Source organism: Symphodus melops (genome assembly GCF_947650265.1).
Source record: "Symphodus melops genome assembly, chromosome: 2".
Lineage (NCBI taxonomy): Eukaryota > Metazoa > Chordata > Actinopteri > Labriformes > Labridae > Symphodus > Symphodus melops.
Genome location: NC_136692.1, coordinates 24,388,607 through 24,406,864, shown reverse-complemented (window position 1 = coordinate 24,406,864; position 18,258 = coordinate 24,388,607). Strand labels below are relative to the sequence as shown.

At 39.9% G+C, this 18,258-nt stretch overlaps 1 long non-coding RNA gene across 1 annotated transcript; it reads right to left on the bottom strand.

Moving 5' to 3' along the window:
- Window positions 1-491: 491 nt before the first annotated feature.
- LOC306820461 lies at window positions 492-1,800 on the bottom strand. The gene is made up of 2 exons (XR_013778672.1): window positions 1,655-1,800; window positions 492-1,372 (listed from the first exon to the last, which is right to left on the bottom strand). It is a non-coding gene; the product is annotated as an uncharacterized lncRNA (long non-coding RNA).
- Window positions 1,801-18,258: the final 16,458 nt, after the last annotated feature.

Here is an 18,258-nt window from a genome sequence, read left to right as displayed (position 1 = left end):
CTCCCCGTATGACTTGGGACTGGTTTTCTTGATTTTTCTTGTTTTTGTTAAAGGAGTTATAGTACTCGGCCTGAAAGAATAAGTAAAGTTTCAGTTTTTTGCCTTACTCCTGCCTCTGCTCGTTTATTCTGCAATTGGGTCTTCGCTGAACTGTAACAGTTTGACTTTTATAAACCAACCAGGCCTCCCTGTCTCCCTGCTCGTTCTCTACCCTCAGCATGCACAAGTCCACACTTAACGCATGAGCTGAAATCCACTTCTTGACCAATGGCGCAAGTGAATGTAAGTGAGGGGCGTGGCTTTTGAGGGAGCTCAGAGGGGAGGGGGTGGGGGAAGATAGAACATGGAGGGAATGCTTCTTTCAAAATCATGCCAGCTTTCAAAAATTACTGACCCTGCCCTTCAGTATGCAAAGCAGAATCATTGGAGGTCTAATCAAGAAATGTTGGATGAAAGAACTACGCAGATGAAATGAATACTTCACACAACTGTAGTAACACAAAGAAGCTTTATAATGAATATATATGTTAAATTTCTGATAATGTAGTTTATCAACCCCTTGACTTTGAGCCAATCAAGTCATTATGATATCAAGATTAAGGTGGGATATTTGTCTCGGGCTCTACACCCATGCTGCAGCCATTACATGTCACAGTGAGCATCTCTTTGCGACTGTAGGGATCATCACAGTCTATCTCTTATTGGGAGCAAGGCCACATTATTATGGGTCAGATTACCCCGTGTTGTGAGAATCAACAGGATATACAGATGTGTGTCATGGCATTAAACAACATTGGGTCTGTGTCAATAGATGTTAAGAAACACTACATGGGGAAAAAAACAGGTAAAGCTTTGAATCAATGTAGTAAGATTTGACGTCTTTATTCGTCAGCTGATCAGCAGACCGTCAAACATTTCAAGCTTTTGGGAGGATTTATTATTAGAAACTGATCTTTATGTTTCTGTACCACTTCCAACATTGTTCAGACTGGAAGGAAAGAAGTCAGTTGTAATATAAGTAACTCAGAGCAGCAGAGGTTGAAAGGTCATGTGAGAGGGAGAAATCAGGCAACCAAAAAGCCTAATTCAGGCGGAGATAACACACTCTATTGAGGGAGTTTGAGTGTGAGGATGGAGCATCTGCTCCTGCCCACTGAGCCTCACAGCTATAGTGCAAGTAAACACTAACAATCTCACACAAACACACACAGAATCAAACTGCTGCTTATTCTAACGAGGCCGAAGCCTGCTGGGCAGCCTGTCTCTGGCACTCTTGTCCCAAAGCTCCTCACACGTCATCCACAGCTTCACACCATCCGCACTGTTTTACACCCCGTGATGCTTCCTCCAAGCACTGGCTCATCACAGAAGCCTAACATTGACAGAGTTGACAAGACTTAACTAGAACAGAAATAACATGATGGGAAACAATGGGATAGAGAGAAGAAAGGCTCTAATTGCTTTCCATCAACATGATTATTTTCGACTAATTTTAGAACTTTCCGTTGATAAGTACTGAATAAACACATTTTGACAAAAGGAATTAAAGAGCCGCTTGAGACCCCACATCTTACACTTACACACACAATGTATTGGTATAGTGCAGTGAGTAGAGTAGTTAGAAAACTAGTTGTTTCACTGCTCAGTGGTCTACCTTGATCTTTCCTCTGATTTCCCTGATTTTCTCTCTGGTGTCCCTTTACTCTCCTCATCAGACTGTTTTCTCCCTGCTGTTGAAGTGTGTTCTGTTTCTGCCTTTCAATAATCCTATCCACCAAAAGCATGTTGAAATGTTCTACGAACATTATGTATGTTGTGTTGTCAATCAATTCAATAAAAGTCTCAATCTTTCTAGCTTGGGTTAAAGCTTTTAGAATCCGTTCTGTGACATAATGAAAGCCACTGTCATTATTTAAAAGTAAACAAGCCAAACTGGAATAGGGATGATGTATTTTTGCGGCCCAATCAGGAAGCAGCATCGCCATGGATTCTCACGAGAATTCACCCATAGCATTTGACAGAGAACATCATTGAGCTGTGCCCCAGCTCAGGAACTGACCCTGATGTATCTCATCCTACGTTACATACTTTGTCTTCAAGTTTACATTTCCAGGACACCTTAAGAACACAACACAAGCATTTGCCTCCAAAAGTATATTGCCTGAAAGACCTCAAGTAACTCCATCAGCTCTGCGCATCAAATCCCCAAAGAGAACATTAAGTTTTGGTTTGAACTATACACTGCTCAAAAAAAGGGAACACTTAGACAAGACACTGTAATTCCAAGTCAATCACACTTCTGTGAAATCAAACTGTCCACTTACAAAGCAACACTGATTGACAATCAAAGGAGTGGTTCTGCAGGTGGTGACCCCAGACCACTTCTCAGTTCCGATGCTTTCTGGCTGATTTTTTGGTCACTTTTGAAAGCTAGCGGTGCTTTCACTGGATAGATAGATGGTAGCATGAGAGTCTACAACCAACACAAGTGGCTCAGGTAGTGCAGCTCATCAAGGATGGCACATCAACGCAAGCTGTGACAGGAAGGTTTGCTTTGTCTGTCATCGTGGTGTCCATAGCGTCGAGGCGCGACCTGGAGACAGGCCAGTACATCAGGAGACGTGGAGGAGGCCGTAGGAGGGCAACAACCCAGCAGCAGGACCGCGACTTTCACTTTTGTGCAAGGAGGAACAGGAGGCCAGAGCCCTGCAAAATGACCTCCAGTAGGCCACAAATGTGCATGTGTCTGCTCAAACGGTCAGAAAAAGACTCCATGAGGGTGGTATGAGGGCCTGATGTCCACAGGTGGGGGTTGTGCTTACAGCCCAACACCGTGCAAGATGTTTGGCATTTGCCAGAGAACACCAAGATTGGCAAATTCGCCACTGGCGCCCTGTACTCTTCACAGATGAAAGCAGGTTCAAACTGAGCACACTTACTCAAAAAAAATAACATCAAGTCACATTTAAAAAGCATGTTTTGGCATTTACATGGCACACCTTCTTATCACAGAGCCAGAGGCATAGCACAGAGAGGAGGGACTATGTGATTGATTCTACAGAGGTGTGTCTTAGTTGTAACAGCAAAAGTTTTTTTTTCTGAGATAGATTAAACTGCTCTGTTTTTCTCTGTGTCCCTGAATATACAGCACACTGCAATAAATGGTGGATTAAAGTTATATCTTGCAGAATTATTCCCATAAAATCAGAAACACATGGTAAACATGTCTGCATGAGGCACAAAAAAACAAATTTTCTCCAGACAAATACACCAGGATCAAACAGGATCTATGTTTAAGAATGTTCTGTTTGTTTAACATCAAATAAAGTCAAGCTATGAACATTTTATTATTTATGTTATATATTTACTTGTTTTCTTGGAATTCTCATGTTTTTTGTCTTTTTGTCTCTTATGCATGCTTAAAGAACACTGGACAGTCTGTATTAATATGTGGGCTATGTTGTAGCTACTATTAGTTATGTATGTCCCTGCTTCAAGAAATCTTTAAAAACTCACCTTTTAAACCACCTACAACACTAAGTCCCATCCTTCCCCCTTAAATTAATAGTTTATGTTTTGTTTATTGATTGTTGCTTGTTTTTGTCAAAGCATCTTTGGTTATTTAGAAAAGTGCTATATAAAATGAATGTATTATTATTATTTTTATTATTAGTTGGTTATGTATACAACTTATTGTAAATCCAGCTCTCCTTGGCACAAGAACATGTAAGTATGTGTGAACACGCAAACAGAAACATGTGTTCATCTCTCAGCCCTCCAATCCATTAAAAACTCAGTTTGAATGTATCAAATGCACTGACATGAAACTGTGAAGTCCTGAAGGTGCTTTGTTGTGCATCTTTTGTGTGTCGATTAAGTTCAGGGGATGTGTGTTATGAACTGTAAATATCAGGAAAGTACAGCACCACAGACTTTAGACCAGGTTGGTGTAAGGCACAGTTGTTTTTGTTGTCCTCATGATGGGAACGCACCAGCTTTTCAGCTGACCACATGTCCTTTTACTACAAACACACTCCTGGGTAATAATGGGAGCGTCTAAGTTAATTTGCCTTTTACACAATGTGAGCACTGGACATCAAAATTACAACTGCTCTGGGAGAAAAACAGGTAAGACACCTGTGAGTCACTCCAAGGCGGTTTTCCCTGAGTGTATGATATGACCCTTCGTATTTCTGTTTTGTGTTTTTCAATTTCAAACATGAAGCTTTTAGAAAGTGAAGTAAGGTAATCAATAGATAACCTGGGTGTGAAAATCTTGCTTCATACTATACATTACCTTTCTGTGTTCAAGTTGGGCCGATTGGACTTAAGCTGATGTTAGCATCCTGACATTAGCATTTAGCTGAGAGCAGATCTGTGGTTTGTACTGCCTTACAGATCTGCTGGCATGCCTAAGCCTTAAGACGTAATGTAAGTTCAATGATATCAAGACATTTCTACGTAATTTATTGGCAACAGCATTGTTGAGTTTTTTGTTATCATATTTCTATGGACTAAAGACAATATTAATTGTTTGGATGGGGGTTAGTTTGTTTTCTCTGACCAGAAGATAGCAATAGAGTTTGCTGCTCTAATGTGGGTAAAACCAACTAGCCATAATAACTGGACTTTTTTTGCTTTCATTGTTACCCACAACCCTGCAGTCTTGCAATATCTGCCTCACAGGGGCTCGCCCATTTTTATCTCATCCGAACTGAAGATCATTCAGTCTCTGAGTCCCATTCTTACCCATTATGTATTCACTCCAAACCCCTTTTCCTTCTCTGTCTCTGAGTCTCTCCATCAACCAAAGGGATAAGCCCAAACAAATCTGCCTAAAGCCTTTGCCGGTCTGATGCTTTTATAGGAATGATACCTATTCCCATTTAGTTCATACGACACTAATGGCATATTGACGTGCAAGCAGATTAACAGATTATCGTATTTGTGTGTGTATGCTGGTTGGGGATTCAACACTTATATCGGTGTATAGTTGAATCCAACTTCTGAGCATCCTTTATCATTTCACATTACAGAATGGGTCTAAACCTGTCCTCTGGCCTGCATATGGGAGCATTCAAACCTTGTGTGACCTTTTGAATCATCATGAATTCACTCAGCTTTCATTCTTCCATTACACCTTAATTATGTTTTTTTTTTTTTTTTAAAGATTTGTTTTTGGCTTTTATGCCTTTATTATAGAGGGAGGACAGTGGATAGAGTCAGAAATCAGGGAGAGACATGCGGGAAATGGGCCACAGGCCGGACGCGAACCCGGGCCGCCCCCGCGCGTGAGGACTGAGCCTCAATACATGGGGTCGCGCGCACTGCCGCTGCGCCACCGGCGACCTCACCTTAATTATGTTTGACTGGCTGAGTATCATTTAAAAATGGTATATCTCTCAAATTTATGTATCATCATTTTTTGCTTTACCCATGTACTTTTCTTCTTGTGCAAAGGGAAGGTTCACACGTTTTCTGCACCTTTTCATTCCGCCAAAGTAAAAAAGGAGGAATGTCTCTACAGTTTACTGCTTGTACAGGAACGAAAAAGCAAATGAAATGAAATTCATGTAAGTTATTACTTATTTCTTCTCTCCCTATGCATTTCCATTCAAATACTTCATTGTCAGTCATCATGGCAGCAGTATGCCATTACAGATGGTTGCTGGGGCTTTGCTAGTTTTACAGTCATAATGAAACCAATGAAACAGGGTCTTAGAGTGGTACACAACAGGAGAGGACAAAGTCACCAAAGTATCCCAAAGGACTCATCTTGTCTTTCATTTCAAGCCCCGTAAGCTAAACTAATATAGAGAAACAATCAAGAACGGCCCTTTATTTTCTCTCCCTCATCCTCTGGGTATATGTGTTTATGACATTGTGTGCATGTATGAGCATGAGTGCACCCATGTGCCTTATCAAAATGAGTAAAGGTGCAAAAAATTGGCCCCGTTTGGTTTTGGCATTTTGGTCGAGATTCTGTTGGAGATTAAATGTTGCTAACCTCACACAATGGCACACAGTGGAGTAAGTAAGCTATGCTCTGAAATATTGTGTTACTTACCCATTAAATAAGAAGATTTCATATCCAAATCAGCAGAGATCTTTTACCGTCTCTTTAAGGTTGGTGAAAAGCTTAGTTGTTTATCTTTTCTTGGCTTAAACCAAAATTACTTAAGTAATTTAAGTAAAATTTAACTAAAGTGTGTGTATGTGAAACTTGATTGAACGTTTTTTTTTGTCTGTGTTCATGAATAAACACTCATTTATTCATTTAATTAATGACAGAGATGGGAAGTTATAATTACAGAACACTACATTCAGATTTACCAAACTGGTGCCTTTGTGCTACGTTATTTGACATATTTGCACATGGCATATTTACTGGGAGCATTTCTCTGTATAAAATAAAACATCTTGTACCAGGAGCTGTTTGCGCAGCCAATACATGGCATTCCTCCAAGCACTTCTGTTATCTACAATCCCTTTCCTTTAGTAACTTTTAGCCCAGCTGAGTCTCTTTCTGCCTGCATTGTCCCAGATATTGTCTTGGAAAAATGATGACCAACTAGCCTGATGTGGTCTGCATGTGAGCCCTCTGTCTGAGACTCCACAGAATCAAAGATGGTAGGCTGAAAAGAGAGGTCGATGTTGAAAGGACAAACAACACACACCCGTTTTTATTTTGTTGAGAAATTAAACTGATTATTTTAGAAAAGTCTTGCAAAAATGTCATCAGATCCATTATGCATATGAACACAGCTTCACTTCTGCTTGCATTTACATGAGGGTAGCTGTGGGAAACGTTGGCGCTGGCAGGGTGGAACAGGCAGTGTGCATGTCTGTGTGTGTACATGAAGCTCCCGCTGTGTGTATTTGCCATGTCTCACTTGCTTTCGCAATGCCGTAACATGATGTGAAATCAAACACTGGGGCACCAATATAACATTGTTGCAATGTGTAACAATAAAGGCATATAAACAGTAGTTCATTGAGTGCGTTTCCAGAATTACAAATGTTTAGAGGGCTACTGTCATGATAAGGTCTGTGTAGCCACACATAGATCTTCTTCAGGAAGTGACAGTAAAAAGGGACTTTCTCAACATCAATGGTACACTAGTTGTGGATGTCAGCAGCTACAGTGTTCCAGGAAGGGCACAGCTTGGAATGACCACATCAACACTATCATAAAATCAGCATGACAATGGCTCTTTTTCTTTTTCAGTTGAAAGCTTAACTTAATTATAGGACACACTACAGCTCCTGCAGGTGCCACACGGACACTATCTTTACTGGCTTTATCGTGGCTTGGTTTAGCATTTGCATGACTCTAAACTGTAATGATCTACAAAGGTAAGCGAAAGTTGCACTGCATATTGCAGATTTGAAGACGAAGGAACTGAACACCTAGCAGCGTAGTAGACCAGAGGGATCATTAAAGACTATGATCACCCGAGCCACATACTGTATACTCCATGACAGAGCATCATGTCTTACACCACCGGACTGCTTCACCACACAAGCCATAACATGTTACAACTTTAAAGCCAATAAGCCTGTAATAAAGACATTCATTGTCATGATCCACGGGTGGAAAACAGGGAGGAGGACCCAATTGCAGGTAAAAACGAAATGATTTATTTAAAATAAAAGACCAAGGCAAAAAACTGAAGTTACTGAACACTTGTCCTGAAACGTTCAAGGATTGCATTTGTGAAAACAGCTTTATTGTATCACTTGTTAAAACTGCCCTCCAAACAAGAAAAAAGAAAAAAAAATAGCATCACAAGGAGGAGGTGCTGCAGTAGAATGATGTGGACAAGAGGTCACAAAGGTGGAGGCAGTTTCATGTGGGAGTGTGGGGTCTGGCCTCTTGTTAGTAACCCCTGTCTCAATGAGTCAGTCTCTGGTCTTTGTCTGGGCTCAGCTACTACCTCTGCCTGCCTCCGCTGCTGTCACTTCATGTCAGCATTGTGTTAATGCTAACATCTCACTTCACAGTTCCTGACTCGGCTCACCCACTCAGGAGATAGAGAGAAAAAAGAAGAAAGAAATAAGTAATGAAGGGAGAAAGATAACAAGAAAACATAGACAAGGGCGGATAAGATAAGAATGAAGATACCAATAACACAAAATAAAATACCAAGCCTAAAGTAAGAGAAGAGTTCCTTATATACAGTATGTCCCTAGGGCAAAATTGATGATTTAAGAAGTAACATGTGCCATGAATTTTTCACCTTCTTTAAGCGAGTAAAGATAGTGTATAAACTTTAATGTAAACCTCAAAATATAACAGACAGTGCATTCACATCACTTAAAACCTTCTGGGAAATTAGAGGACTAGATTTTCACATCGATTCCACCACTGAACCGAAACCTATGAGCTCTACTCCAATGCAGAGGGCAGGCAGCCTCTGATTGCATGATTTCTTTCTTCCTATCGTAACCCTGATACTAATCACACACAGATTGTGACAGTAAATACAGTAATCACTTCTACGCTGAGTGGTTGTATATCCATCAATCTGCCCATCTGTCGATCAATCAGTTCAATGGAGTCACCAAAGCCCAGTTTGTGTTAAACACTGCACTTTTGTCACCAGTAACCCACATTACTATCTGAATAATTGTGATGCTCAAAAATACATTTTTTAAATGATTAAGTGTTCGGCTATTATAGTTATATGGTTACGTTTTTAAAATAAATGTGAGAAAATTTGTTATTTGTCTGAAAGACCGTAGTTTGCAACTTTGGGCCTGATTCCGATTGTGGCATCTAAAGCCCCGTTTCCACCAAGCGGTCTGGATCAGTACAGTTGGGTACAGTTTGGTTCAGTAAAGACTGATCCAGTAAAGCCTGTTTGTGTTTCCAAAGCCAACCATGCCATATTTAGTAGGCCGGATGCCAATAGTCGCGTCAGCTACATAATAGCGTGACATCATAGCAGCTAATAGCTAACAGCTACCCGCTAATAAATTCAACAAAGGAGAAAAACACAACACGAACAAAACCAACGCTGGAAGACATCCAGCAATTCATCTACTTTTCATTGGCATGTGGCTCTTTGTTACAAAACACAATCTAGCTTTGTTTCAGAGAAGGCTTTGTGCAGCAAGGAGAAATACTGCCGAATAAACAATCGGCTCGGTATTTAAACACGGCGGGTTGTGTTTGCCGCTGTCACACAGGAAGTGACGATTCTTTCGACCAATCAAGGGACTGCAGCTCCACCTTTTAGGACTGGATTGATATACTTGGCACCCAAACAGAAGGGTCCCAAAAAGTAGGACAGAACGGGTCGGTAATTTGTGGATCTTTCCCGGCTTTAGTCTATGGAAACACCACAACCCAAATGAACAGCTTGGTGGACACAGGGCTTAATAGCTTAAAGAATAGTGCATCATTTGCTCCCGCTGTCTTCTTCGCCTCAGTTGTTTGCTTCTGTTTTGAATCAGCAATGTTGAGAAAAGCAGCCAGCACCCTTTTGTCCAAATGTACTGTAGATGGTGAGATGGGAGAAACTTTTTTCAAAGTTCATTTGTTGTTAGGCCAGAGGTGAAAAATCTCATAAAAGTTAAAGCTTATTCAAATAGATTAAGCATGACAACAGAGGTAGAATTGATTTCCTAATTATTGGAAAGTTTTTTTGTGACATCTCTTACTGTATACTAATTAATACATCTTGGTGTAGTTACAATCAAATCAACATAGAGACAAAACCAAAAATGCAGAATGCATGCTGGAGCAGGTATTGATGAATTGTTCTTATTTTTATCAGAACTTTAAAATTAAACGTACATTTGAAATCTACTGAAATCAATCTGACACAAAAAAGAAAAAAACATACCAAAAGTATAAAATTCAATCTCCAAATTTCCGATCTTAATACATAATTGGATGTCAAGCAATTGGAGTTAATTTTAAAAAAGCACACTAATTTGAATTAAAAGGAATTATTAGTAAAATAAAGAGCCAGATAACTATCAAACAATATATATAGAACACTAGATGTAAGTGAAAAAGACCAGGTTCTTTTTGCTTCGGCATGCAAATGGGATGGTCGTGGCTCAGTTGGTAGAGCTGTCGTCTCTCAAACCGGAAGGCTGAGGATTCGAACCCCAGCTCCTGCGAGCAACATGTCTGATGTGTCCCTGGGCAAGAGACTTAACCCTGAATTGCTCCCTCCTGCTGTGTCAGGGGTGTATTCGGGTTGCTGCTCCTGTGTGTCTCTGTGCCTTTGAGTTGCCCCAGGGGGATAAATAAAGTTAAAAAAAAATCATCTAATACTCAGAATGTCATTTCAGGAACTACTTCACAAACTATAATAGTTACATTAAAAAGAGTCAGCGAGTCAGATTCTTCCTTGTTTCATTTTTTTTTAAATTTTTTTTATAAATTATAATACCTTATGTGCATGTATGTGCATGAATGTGCAAGATGCATCTATGTCTTCTACAATAATTAACTATAGATTAACAACATAATTGCAGATTTAAAGATACCATTTCCAATTTAATGTGACCATTTATTGGCTGTTGTACCATGTAATCCCATTACAATTCAGATCAGATGCATCAGAGAGTGCAATTATCTCACTTGTGTTTTCATGGCAGCACTACATTACATATTTAAATACATTATTTTCCCTTTAAAGAAGGAACCCTAGAAATGTGGCAAGTGTCCACACATTGAACTGTGCTCTGTTTGTTTAATAAATCCTCCACTCCAGCCAAGATAATGGAGGAATGGTAATGAGAGATGTGTTATCTGTGTTGGCCATAAGCCTTCTGTGTGAAATCATTAGAGGATGTAATTAACTCCCATTGTACTAGAGATGGGTCATTATCAAACTAGTCAAAGACGCATGTAGCATCAATGCCATTTTCTCACTTGTGCTTGTGACCTACATGAGGATGAGAGATTAAACACTATTATGTGTCATGCTGCTTTCTTCTGATGCTGTTTTATGGAGCTTGGCTGGAATCACAAAGGAGTTATTCTTTATGAAAACTTACAGAATGGAGAATGTTGTTTGCAGAAGCTGTGTTACAAGGATATTGATCACTTTACAAAAGTGCTTACCAATACTGACAGAAGTGGTTCTGTTGTCACAGAAACCAAACTGTACTGGCTTCTCTTCACTGGCTCCCTGTACAATCTAGAGTAGAATTTAAAATCCTTCTTCTTACTTACAAAGCTCTATCCTATCTCAAAGAGTTAAGCGTGAAATACTACCCGTCGAGAAATGTGCGCATTTCCAGAATGCAGGCCTGCTCATGGTACCTACAGTCTCTAAATGTACTATGGGAGGTAGATCCTTTAGTTTTCAGTAGATGATTCCTTTGGAATTTAAGAAAGATGATTCCTTTGGAATCATCTACCAGTCCAGATCCAGGAGGCAGACTCACTATGTACTTTCAAGAATAGACTTAAAACTTTTCTTTATGATAAATCTTAGGTATAGACCAGCTCAATCTTAGGTATAGACCCCCCCCCCAACCCATCCTATCCTATAAGTAAGGTCCTTTACCTGCTTTATATAAACATAACGATGAGCATGGTCCTGCTACCTGCTCTTTTGTTAATGTTAACAGACAAACAGTAAGGTCCTTTACCTGCTCTTGTAAAGTGTCTTATTGACGCTATACAAATAAAGATTGATTGATTGATAGCTATGCTACTATAGGCCTAGATTACAAGGGAAACTGGCACCTTGAACTCTTATCTCTCTCTCCCTGCTTTCATATCTTATTACAGCATGTCACTATCTTTAAATTTACTAACCTCTCCTTTTTCTGGGAGCTCCTGAGCTCTCTTAGGTTACTGGGGGACTGTTGGTGAAACAACCAACACCCCCCCTCCCCATCCTATCCTATCCTTCTTTCTACATCTTATCCCATCTCCCCCATCCCATTTCAAGCGCAGCACAGTTTAGCAGATGGCTGTTCCGTCATGAGCCCGGGTCTGCTGAAGATTTCTGCCTGTTAAAGGGAAGTGTTTTCTTGCCACGCTGTGACGGATTAAGCTGGGCTCTTGTAATATAGCCATAAGTAAGGTCCTTTACCTGCTTTATGTAAACATAGTGATGAGTATGGTCTGTATACCTGCTCTTTTGTTAATGTTAACAGACAAGGTCCTCTACCTGCTCTTGTAAAGTGTCTCGAGATAACGTCTGTTATGAATTGACGCTATGCAAATAAGGATTGATTAATTGATTGATTGATTTTGTGACAGGGAGCTCACTGGGTTACCTGTCTTGTAAATAAATGCACAAATGTCTTCCATAAAATGGAAATTTAAGAATCAGCTGTGTTGCAGCTAATCACAGGGGGATCTATTTGTTTATTTCCATTGAATCTAGATAATAAATCATTGAGAGCTTCAGTGTAACCGTCCTGCTGAGACAATGTAATAAAAGCCGGAACATCCTGGCAGATGAACTGAGGCTGAGTACAACAAGACACTTCTTGTCAAGCAGCTCCCTGAAGACATCAGGGATGTTCACAATCAAAGGGAAAATCAGTCTGCTCTCCCAAACTACATCTCCCATGGTTCTTAGGAGGAGTGACCAGCCTGAACACAGAAAGACAAAAAATTTACTGGAAACTTGAAGCTGTTGTAATGAAGAGTAAAGGATCAGGGAGTTAAAATGGTAAATGCTAACTTGAGCTTGTAAAGCACTTTTCTGGCGTATTTTCACTGCATGCCACCCTGCCCATTCACACACTGATGGCAGAGGTTGCTATGTAAACTGACCATTAGAAGTAACTAATCCAATTTATACACATAAAGCAGCAGATATTTGGGTTTAAGTGTCTTGCCCAAGGACACATCAGACATGTTGTCGCAGAAGCTTGGGATTGAACCCCTGACATTCAAACATGCAAACCTGAGATGACGGACAACCAACTGACCCACAGCCATTCTTAGTGTGCACTCCCTATGTACCAAGGCTTTAGTCCTCCTAGCAGGCGGACAAGGTTCCAATCCAACCTTTGGCTCCTTTTCCGCATGTTCATCCCCACTCTCTCCCTCCCTGTTCTGTCACTCCAATATGGCATAAAAGAAGTCCCCCAAAAAATCAACAAAAAAAGAAGAAAAGAAAAGAAGCCCCAAAAAATTGACTAAAAGAAAAAAAAAAAAGGGAAAGGGATTGTTTTTCGTTTAACATAATGATGGTACGAGCCATGAGACCAGAGTATGTAAGCACAAAACAAATAAGTTTTAGTGCGAAAATGTGTCAAATAATTTACTCATTTTTAAATATTGTATGTATGTATTATTTTTAACAATTTTGTAAAATTCACTCAGTGCAACACAAGTTGTCATTGAAATTCATGCTGTAGTTTTTTGTGGTTATTAATTCTTCACCAGAGTTAAGCTGCACATTCTTGTTGCTCGAAAACAATGATGATGTCACTGTTGGGGGCCAGTGAGTGAGCCGAGTAGTGTACATGATATATATTTTTTTAAAACCACGCTCTATTTACAGTCTACCAGAAAGGTACATTTGGAAACTACAGCTATCTTAGAACTCCACTGCAAGTCTATTAACAACAAGAGAGACAGAGAGCATCTCAGTCCCATTCAATTTATATAAGTTAAGGTATTACTTTACTTTTCTCACAACAGAGAAATTCACTTGTAAGAACTGTTTATAAGTGCAATGGATGTGAGTGAGTAAAGTAAAAAAAAGTCAAATAAGAATACCTAATGCCACATGACATCCTGCAGTCATGGATTCAGAGAGGGCTGTCCTATTTGTATTAAAGGGATACTTCACCCATTTGCATGAAGCTTTGTATCATTAGAAACATGGTAGTAGTGTTGAATGGTCATCCAACCCTCATTTTGCCCTGAGACGAGAAAAACATGTTTTTCTTTGCCTGGAAGTTTTCTTCATGTGATGCAATATGACGCTTTTTGCTTCATGTAAATGGGTGAAGTATCCCTTTAAACCATTGGAGCCCTGGCAGCCTTGTGCACCCAGTCATTTTCCAGGTGATGTCAATTAAGTCTGTGAGGGCTCAGGGTTTAGGGTTTAGGGAGGACGTTGAGATTCAGCCTAGATATGAAACACAAACAAAAAAACAGGAAACACTAAACCAACAGAGAACTCTGGGATAAAACAGTATCAACAAACAGAAGGGAGGGAAGCCAAATTGGTAAATGGACTTAAGCTAAGTGTAGTGCTTTTTCTAGTCTTCTGACTACTCAAAGTGTGTTTACACTGCATGTCTCGCCAACCCATTAACACCCATTTACACACTGATGGCAGCTATGTATGGTCTTCATCTGAAGTAATTAATCCCATTCAAACACATTCATACCCCACAGACAGCTTGAGCGTCTTTCCCAAGGACACATGGAACATTTGGCTGCAGGACCTGGTGATCGAACACAAGACCTTCTGATTGACAGACTACCTATTGAAAACAATGAAAAAGACACTAGTCCTCTGGACAAAAAAATGCTCGGTGGATACAGGGCCTAATGTGATAGGTTCACCAGTTTTACTTATTCTGTTTGTGTTCAACTTACATTCTAAGTGTACAGTTTTTTGTTTTTTTTTGCATTTTGGTTGAAATCTACAGAATCCAGGAGGTCACATGTAAAAGTCTTAAAACAAGAGCTGAAAGTCATTTAGAACAGACAAGCATGATTTAGTAATAATTCACTGTAGTCTCATGAGTGTGAACCCTTCACATTGGAACATTGATTAAAGAAGGACTTTGAGACATTTTTCCCAGCTGTTATGTTATACGTATATATAAACTATATAGGGTGTTTTAGCCTTTGTACAAAAAGAAAAACATCCCATCACTGTTTATTACTCGTGGTAATGCATCGTTTTGAATGTACTGCTGATGATCAAATTGAACTGATGTTCATGATTTCTACAAACCTCTGAACCCTTATTGTCCAGCTGGGTTCTGTTGAAGTTAGTCACTTGATGGTCACATCAGATCACCTCTATTTGTCCTTGAATACAACTTTGTTTTTTTCAAAATGAAAATGGTATTTTGTGGATCTCACATGGCTTCTGTACTTTGGCTGTATTAACTGTATCCTTGGCAGTGGTGGGAGGTGTTTTATTTTTCTTTGATTCTGCCCTCGAACTTTATTTGTCCTGTAAAGCACAACAATCAGATCAAAAGGAGTGTTCTGTTACACACGCTTACACACTCTTTGTGCTCTGTGGTTTTTTTTTTTTTATTGAGTTTGTTTGCATGTTATTTCAGTCAGTGACATATGAGACCATAATAACCTCGTTTCCTGATTGATTCAGAACAGGACATCTTTGCTCATAAATCCTTGGCTGCACATGCTTGTTGATGGCTCTCGTAAAAGTCCTCATCGTCCACAGATTGACAGTAAATTCCAGCAGACTAACAGCGCCCAAGCCAAGTGTCCCCATATCTGACTTCAGCTGCATGCATTTGCATGTAGAATATGTGCGCTGTAGTAGTTCATCCTGTGTTGAAAGCTTTTCCCCATTTGATCGACCGGTCATGTGGGTACATTACATGTCTGATCTCTGTGTTGATAGAGTATTGTGACCTGCAGCCTGTGTATGGTTATCTGCCATTCTGGTTCATACTTGTGCCTCACTGCTCTAACAGCCAACAGATCTGGTATGGGGTTTATAGATTCATATGTACTGGGTATGCAGATGGGCAGGATTGACCTGCTGTGACCTTGGAAGGCGGAGGACGACGGCGACCTCGGGATGGGCAGGACATGCTGCAATGCAGCAGAGCAGATCAGAGGCTCTGCATGCTCTCACACACCCCACACACACACACACACACATACACGTACACACGCAAACATAATAAACTGGAGCTCACCAACACATTTTCCCAACACACAAACACACTGACTTTAAAAAAAGAAACTGTGAAACATGCACAGATGTCTATAAATCAATAAAAACTCTCTCTCTCTCTCTCTCTCTCTCTCTCTCTCTCTCTCTCTCTCTCTCTCTCTCTCTCTTTGTCTCCTTGTACACGCAGGCGAGGGTGTGTCTTAATCAACCTGCTGGCTGGCTGGCTGTTCACACCACCCACATGACTCTGCATATTGAACAGCACGTAAACACGCACATGCTCATGCTCACACATATTAACTTCCACAACCCTTGCAGAAATTCTCCTCAGAGGGAAACATCTGCACACATAGAGGAGGTCGTAACATGTAAGAACATAAAGAATCCACCACCCATCAAAACTAACAGATAATCAAATCCTAACAATGAATCATATACCCACACGAACAGCAAATTAATGACACTACAACTACATTGAGCTATTTAAAACACGATACAAACTTTAAGTAATGCTCGGTGTTTCTCTGCATTGCTGTGTATTGTGCTTCATATTGTGACTGACTGAAACTGGACCTCGAATAAATGTGAACATGTTCGTCCAACTAAAATCATGAGCGAAATTCTTGAAGTTAATCTAACACATCAAGGTAAAGATTTTTGAGATTGATTTACTCTTATATTAACGAGGCGTTCTGAACATGCTCCAAGTTCCTTTGTCGGGCATTAACCAGGGAGTCCCACAGCACAAATGCGTTGCATGGCAGGAGTTGCATTTTTGGCTGCCTTTCAGATATCACCGCGTGTATCACATTGGTACAAAAATGCATGTAATGTACTGATTTTCTTTTCTTTTCTTTTTTTTTGCACTACAACGGCAGTTACTTAACAGCTTTACAGATAAGGCAATCACTCCATTCAGTCAGCCACTAGATATCACAGACAGCCCAGCAGGGCATCCCATAAGAGACAATATGTGGGAGCAGAGCCAAGTCAACAGATTTAAAGACCAGCACAGCAAAGAGCCTCATTAAGGAGATTTTTTTTTTTTTTTTTGTCAGGCAAATGAGTAAACCCTATTACTCTGAGCAATCAGATGAAACCAGATCAGGCTCACTTTGCTTTCATTTTTTTAATGAGTGTAGTACACTCAAGTAGAAGCTGTAACACACAGTGGTATTTGTGATGACCTTCAACTGACTCTCCTTTATTTCCTGGGGGCGTATCCAATCTTCGCCTTCACCATAAGAAACTATTCCTCAATTCTGAAGCACAAGGCTGTTTTTATGTTGTCAAGAATTCCAACACGAAGGTCAAAACAAAGGTGGTTACAAGGCTGGTCTCGAGGCCACTTTTTAAAGGTCTCGTCTTGGAATCAAAAGCATTTTTACTCTTTCTTTGTCTCAGTTTTAGACTCAAAAGACTCGAGATTTTAATGATTGATTAAGACCACCACTGATCTTTTAGTCATTACTGTGATTAGAATAAAAACGCCTCTTTCAAAAAGAACAAAGACATTTATTTAATTTATTACATTTTTATCCCCTGGTTACAGTCTCAACCTTCCTGGTGTTACGTTCTTAGTGAGTGACACGCTCGCTGTTAAAAAGTTGATGATATTTCAGTGATATTTACCGTTTTTGTCTTGACTCTGTCTCACCCTGCCCTGGTCTTGGTCTTGACTGATAACTGAACTGTGGTCTCCGATATGTCTTGTTCTTGGTTAGTGTGGTCTATGACTACTTGACAATAGAATAAGCTACAACACTATCGTGTCAAATCTTGAGGTAGCGAAAGGTTACATTTTCTTTGAATTTGATAAACATCAGCAGTCTAGTTTATTTGGTACTGCAGACACTTTTTCTGCTGCTTTAAATTCATCACAATTTAAAATGGATCTGTGTTTACAATTTGGAATGAATCCCCAGGGAAAAGTAGATCCCTACAAATGCTAAACTTCAGTGTGAGTAACCTTTACTGCAGTGCTTAGATGTTTCCGAAAAGTATTTTGGAAATGTTTAAAAACCTGTTTTTTGTTCAATATCTACATGTTCAGCTGGGGTGGAGGAGAGGTTTGGGTCATGGACAGGGTCTTGCATTGTAAGAAAACAATTTAAGGCAAATTGTGCCTAAACATGCACAAGACACCTGGAAAACACAAAGAGCACATAAAACCAGAACAAGTAGAATAGGGGACCTTCAACAAACATATAAAACATTGTCAGCTCTATCCTTTGAAATAAACAAAAGCACACACATTGCACTGATTTGCTCAGTAGTGTAGCAGATATTAAAGCATAACTTCACTGGTCTGTCGGTCAGGAAGTGAGTGAATATTGTGGCTGCAGAGGAAGGAAAACTTAAAGTGACTGAGTAGGATATTCTTTTGACTTAGATCCTATTGTTTGACTTCTAAAAGGACATATAA